Raw genomic sequence first — 6,651 nt, 5'->3', positions numbered from 1 at the left:
CATGCGGGCAGGATACTCTCGGTAGGTCACGTGGCCGCAAATGTGGCTGCTCACTTCCGGGAGCTAGGTTTTATTTATAGTCTCTGGATCTTGGCCATTGATGGGATAACATGGCACTGGGGGCACTTGGTGGGTGTAACGCCTACCTATTGGAAGATGGGAGATCTGGGTGGAGGAGGCCCACTCCCGATCCGAGCAGGCTTGGAGATCTCAGCCCCGGGTCCCACATGCTGGGCTCCTCTGCCGGTTCCTTTATGCATAAGGTTCTTCCAAACGTGTGGAAAGTGGTCTTAAGCATGGCTGTGGCAGCTGAAGACCTCCGGAACCAGACACAGCCATGCTTAATTTTTAAACATAAGTAAAAACTCTAAATATTTCCTTCCTAAAACTCCATAGGACTAAAACTTCAAATGTCTAAAGACACTATGAAGTCAAATCTCAGGCTAAATTCGATTTAAGCAAATATAAGGGGAATTGGAGAAGATAGTAGTTATCAGAGAATGCAGTGTGTGGTAGATCTGATTTACCCTTTGGATAACATTTTTATTTAATTACTTACCTAGATCTTTGCTGTTTTGGCTTTTAATTCCTTTAATCTTCTCTTTGTGCTCCTTGATACCCATTGCTGGTTTCCAATCAACAAAATTCCAGAGCAACCAAAGAAAATTAAAAAAAAATAAAGAAAAACTTTTTTTTTTGCATGCAATTAGACTTAGGAAGGAGGGAAGGAGGAAGGAAATCAAATAACTTTTCTGTTCTGAAAGGTGTGATTGTAAACATAAACCAACTGTCAATCAACATAAAGTTGTATTGAAATGACGCCAATGTCTTGTCAGTCAAGAAAAACATCCAGTATTCACCATATGGTTAGACCTTGAAGAGAGTATATTTCAGTCTTTTCATATAGGAATATTTTCAAGTAAACTTGTCACTAAACGATGTCAAAACTATGAATTGTAAAAGTATCATGAATTTCAGCCTGTAAAAAATAAACAAAAGGCTGAGGAATAATAAACTGAAATAAATAATGAACTGAAAAATCCTCTCATGATATCCCACCACACTGAGCTTTGCTATTATGGATTACGAACTCATTTAGAGGCAGAAAAAATATCCTATTATGATCGTTGCTCAAAAACTGGATTAATGAAGACATCCGGTCAGGTCTGTTCTAGTTTATCCATTTTCGGGGACTATTATTATGGCCAGAGTTTCACAAACTTGGGAAAAATAATGTTTTCTCACTGCTTTAAAGGCTAAAATCTACACTTAAGGTGTCAGTAGAATCACTGTCTCCTCCTGGACTTGATAGAATTCTTCCTTGCTTCATCTTGATTTCTGGTGGTGGTTGTCAACATTTAACCTTCCGTGGTTTGCAGACACAGGACTCCAACCTTTGCTTCTCTCATTCCACACCTTTCTCACTGTGAAGCTGAAAGTGCACCAGCAAGTTTGTGGAACTTTGATACAGTCACAGTGGCTGTGCAGAAAAATATGCAGTTTCAATATATGTCAGAGTAGGAATAAAAGATCTTGGGGACAACTTGGTAATGAAAAGGGAAAAGGGAAAAGAAGAAATAAAAATAATCCCCAGAATTTAAATGTATGCCCTTATTCATGACAAAAGAGATGTTATTAAAGATCATATATTAAAGATCATATATTAAAGATCATATATTTTTATGACGGCAAAGAAATGTTTATTTTAACAAATTAGGTGAGATAATATAAAATCCAGATACTATAAAATCCAGATACTATAAAATCCAGATCCCGGATGAGAACAGTGCAGTCTTTTGCCCCCGCGCCTGGGTGTCCCTCGCTGGGACCCCTTGGAGGGGAGCGGGTCGAGCTTTCCTCCCCGCCCCGACCGGGGCTCCGGCAGCCGAAGACCTCCAGGACCAGCCACCACCATGCTGAGACCACTCTCCGCACACATGAAGGTATTGGCAGAGGGACAAAGCCACGCGGGTTCCGGGGCTGAGACCTCCAAGCCTACTCGGATTGGAGTCGAGCATCTTCTATCCAGATCCTCCAAATTCCAGCAGGCGGGGGTCACACCCACCACCTGGCCCCCTGGCGCCATGTAATCCCATCAGCGGCCAAGACTCGGAGACTATGAAATCCAGATTCCGGAACCGCGCGACATCTTATCAAAACTTTTTTTTTATGACATCTTAGTATCTCATTCCTACTTTGGACAAACTTGCAGGCTATCGAATGTAGCCTGCCCACAGGGCAGAGTCTGGCAAACTCCCCGTGGCGTACCAAATATGCCAAATACCAGTAACAATGATGGGTCTCATTCTCCTAAAGAGCCGTGAATATAATCTCAGGGCTAGGATGAAAGAGACGTCACTGGGGCCTGCTCGAGGCAATCGACGATTAACAGGATGATGAAATGAAATGAAATGAGGTGAGATAATAAAATAAGAGGTCAAAGGGAGATCATATTTTTTTTGTTTGTTTGTTTTGGTATGGTTTGTTTGTTTTGGTGCTCAGGGCTTACTCCTGACTGTGAACTCTGGGATCACTCCTAGAGGGGTGCAGGGGGACCATATAGGGTGCCAGAGATGAAATCTGGTTGATAGATAGTGTGCAAGGCAAGTACACTACTTGCTATATTATCTCGCCAGTCCCTTGGGAGATGACATCTTAATTACAGCTCAAAAGAGAACCAATAAAGAAAGAAAGAAAAAATGTGATTAGAGCCAAGTTTCAAAGTTCTAGATGCTCCTTCATTCTTCCAACCTCTTGGTGGGAAAAGCAGACCACGTAACTTCTGTACAGCACTTTAGAAACATTTGCACACCAATAGAGAATTCAACCTTCCTTTTCATTATTTATGTCCAGTGCTGGGTTAGGTGGAATAGATGTATATTTAAACTAGAGTTTCTTTACAATTTCAGTGATGCTATATTAGACGAGATCGGGTGTGGAGCGATAGCACAGCGGTAGGGCGTTTGCCTTGCACGCAGCCAACATGGCCGACCCGAGTTCGATTCCTCCGCTCCTCTTGGAGAGCCCGGCAAGCTACTGAGAGTATCTCGCCTGCATGGCAGAGCCTGGCAAGCTACCCGTGACGTACTGATATGCCAAACACAGTAACAACAAAGTCTCCAAATGGAGACGTTACTGGGTCCGCTCGAGCAAATCGATGAACAACGGGAGGACAGTGTTACAGTGTTACAGTGCTATATTAGACACTTAGAAAATTAATTTTTAGCTACTATACATTGACAACATATTAACAGATCACTGTATCACTGCATCACTGTTGTCCTATTGTTCATCGATTTGCTTGAGTGGGCTCCAGTAACATCTCCATTTGTCCCAGTCCTGAGATTTTAGCACCTTCTCCTTACTTGTTCTTCCTAACACTGCTGAATTGGAGGCTCTTTCAGGGTCAGGGCAATGAAACCCGTTATAGTTTCTGTTTTGGGCATATCACATACGCCATGGGGAGCTTGCCAGTCTCTGCTGTGTGGGCAGGATACTCTCGGTAGCTTCCCGGGCTCTACGAGAGGGACAGAGGCTTTTGGGATGACCTCTAATCACTCCAGGAAATATTGGTTTGTTCTCTTCTGGGAGCATTGTTTTATAGTCTCTGGATCTTGGCCATTTATGGTATTACACTATGCCAGGGGCAGTTTGTAGGTGTGACTGCCAAGCTACTGGAAAACTGCAGGTTTGGGTGGAGGAGGCGCATCCCCTATCCGAGCAAGCTTGGAGATCTCAGCCCCGGGACCCACGCACCTGGGTGCCTCTGCTGGTTCCTTCATGCGTGAGGCTCTTCTGAGCATGTGGAGAGTGGCCTTGAACATGATGTGGCTGGATTCTGGAGGTTGTTGTCTGCAGGGTTCTGCTTAGGGCAGAAAGGGACACTCTGAGGGGCTCGTTGAAGACAGGCTGGCGCTGGGGCAGGAGATTCTGCATATTAACAGATACCTTAGTGATTTGACATGTATCTAAAAGTTTCATAGTACTATATTATTATGCTGTTTCATATCAATATGCTTTATCTCTCTCAGAATATAACTTTCTTTTGGGAGGCAAAGTCTCACCTGCACTATTGAGGGGCATCAGAACTGTGGTCCTCTGGAATTCATGCAGTGCTGGGCATAAAATTGGGGTCTGTATTCCAGACATGAGCTCCAACTAGTCATCTCCCTGGCTTAAGACTGAGCTTCTTCAAGTGAAACACCATATCTCCTTTTTATTGGCTTTTCCCAGAATAGGTTGTGAGGTAGTGTTTGTTTTTATTACAGCTGCAGATCCAAATACTGGAAAATAAAATGCCATATTCTAATATGAAGTGTTAGATCATGTGCTTTTGAGACTTCCCAGTGCTTTAGCAGTTTGAAGAGTGTGCTATGTATTCACCTCTGACCTACACCGCTCCCATCCTTGATGAAACCAGGACATGTATCAGAAGTCTTTGGACTTATATCAGAAGTCCAGAAGTCTCTGGACACGTATCAGAAGTCTCTGGAAGAATGACTGGTGTTTCTGTTAAGGGAAGCTGTCAACTTTGAACATGCAACAAACAGTCATAAATACTGTTAGATAAAATATCACCCTTTTGGGGGTATGGTGCCACCAGCAGGTCAATTTGTACCTGTGAGGTGAGTGCATCAGCAGCCTCATGGCGCCTTCAGACTTCCAGATACCCCAAAATTGCTGCTGTTGCCTTTGGCCAGATCCCAAAAAACTTGGGGCAAAGTTTACCAAGAAAGTAAACGGCCAAAAGTTAGGTATGTGGGAAACACACCCACAAACCACCTCCGGCTCAGCTATATCAAAGGCCTCTTTGGTTCCTGATTGAACTGTTTAATCGCCATGATCCCAGAGACTCAGAAACGAATCTCAAAACCCAGTGACTTTTGGCATAAATGCGTCCGGACCCCACAGTATGTTACTGTCACCTGGCCATCCCAGGGAGGAAAAGGTGTTGTCCCTCTGCCTGCTCCCTCTTGGCGGCTTGGTGGCCATCATCCTCCAGAGGCCACTGGACAGTCAGGTTTGGGCCCGCAGTGACAAAACTTGTTGGGCCTCACGGGATGGGGGTGGAGCCGGGCCTGTCCTCCCCACCCCAACGAGACCCCCAAGTCATCACCCACGAACAGCCTCTCTGGCTCCTGATCAAGCTGCTTAATGGCTTCGATCCCAGAGACTCAGAAACAAATCTCGAAACACAGCAGCTTTTGACAGAAATGTGTCCGGACCCCGCAGTAGGTTACTGTTGCTGGGCCACCCCAGGGGGAAAGGGTGCTGTCACTCAGCCTGTTTCCTTCTGGCGGCTCTGTGGCCGTCATCCTCCAGAGGCCACTGGACAGTCGGCTTGGGCCCGCAGTGACAAAACCTGTTGTGCCTCACGGGATGGGGGTGGAGCCGGGCCTGTCCTCCCCACTCCAACGAGACCCCAAGTCATCGCCCACGAATGGCCTCTCTGGCTCCTCATCAAGCTGCTCAATGGCCATGACCCCAGAGACTCAGGAGCAGATCTCAAAACTCAGTGGCTTTTGGCAGAAATCCCTCCAGATTTAAGTGTTAAAATTTCAGAATCTCAAAATCCTGCGGCCACTACTGCAGCCACGCAACAACATATGTTATTCATAACCAGCAATAGAACACAAATTGCTTACTGTTGCCTTTTCAGCAGATCTGAGTGTTGGGGTAAAATCACAAATAATAATGGTGGGTTTGGTGTCAAAATATTGAATGTAATCAAAGTAGAGAGAGAGTAATGTGGAAATCATCTGCCCCACAGGTAGGGGGAGGGTGTGGGATGGGGGTATACTGGGGTTTTTGGTGGTGGAGAATGGGCACTGGCGAAGGTACGGGTGTTTCATTGTATGACCGAGATTTAGACCCAAAAGCTTTGTAACTGCTCTCACGGTGATTCAATAAATAAAATGATAAAAAATGAAAAACAAAAAAGTAAGGTGGAGTTAATGCACAATTCAATCAGCTACTCAGTGGCTGAATAAATAGTAGTACTCCTACCAAAAAAAAAAAGAATTTGTTGGAGCAGTATATGATCAGATTGTTCTTCTGATCTGGACACAAAGATAAACAATCTAGTTCCGTGATACTGTTTTGTTCAGATGAACAGGTCATACTGAATGGAGGCAGATTATGGCCATCTATTTTACTTCTCTGAAGGAGCAAATAAGGAAGCTTTATGGTAGAATTTAGAATCTGATATTACTTTGACAGTTTTAAAATAAAATTTATTTTGTGTGCTTAAAAAAAATATATCACCCTTTCCCTGAATATCCTTTTTCTCAGTATTTAACTTGGAGAAGTGAGTACCCACAGAGTAATTAGAGTCTAGAGTCAAGAGAGACAAAATCATTCTTCTCTACTGAAGGCTTCGAAACCTAGTAAGGCACAAACTGAGGAAAAGAAATCTCAACTGAACAAGATCTAGTTTATTTGAACAAAATATTGAGCTTTGCTGTTTACTTTAGAGTACAGAAGTTATTGTCAAAGACAGCCAGGCTGGACAACCGAATGGTTCATTGTTTATTTATCATGGAGTGTTGCTCAAGTTCACTGTAGCTAACGCTACCACGGCCACACACAAGGGAATGTGGGAGCCTTAAAAGCTACACCTGACAGTGCTCGATGATCCTAGAAGTCTCTGAT

This window comes from Sorex fumeus, unplaced genomic scaffold (genome assembly GCF_029834395.1).
Source record: "Sorex fumeus unplaced genomic scaffold, SorFum_2.1 ptg000037l, whole genome shotgun sequence".
Classification (NCBI taxonomy): Eukaryota; Metazoa; Chordata; class Mammalia; order Eulipotyphla; family Soricidae; genus Sorex; species Sorex fumeus.
This window is presented reverse-complemented; position numbering follows the sequence as displayed.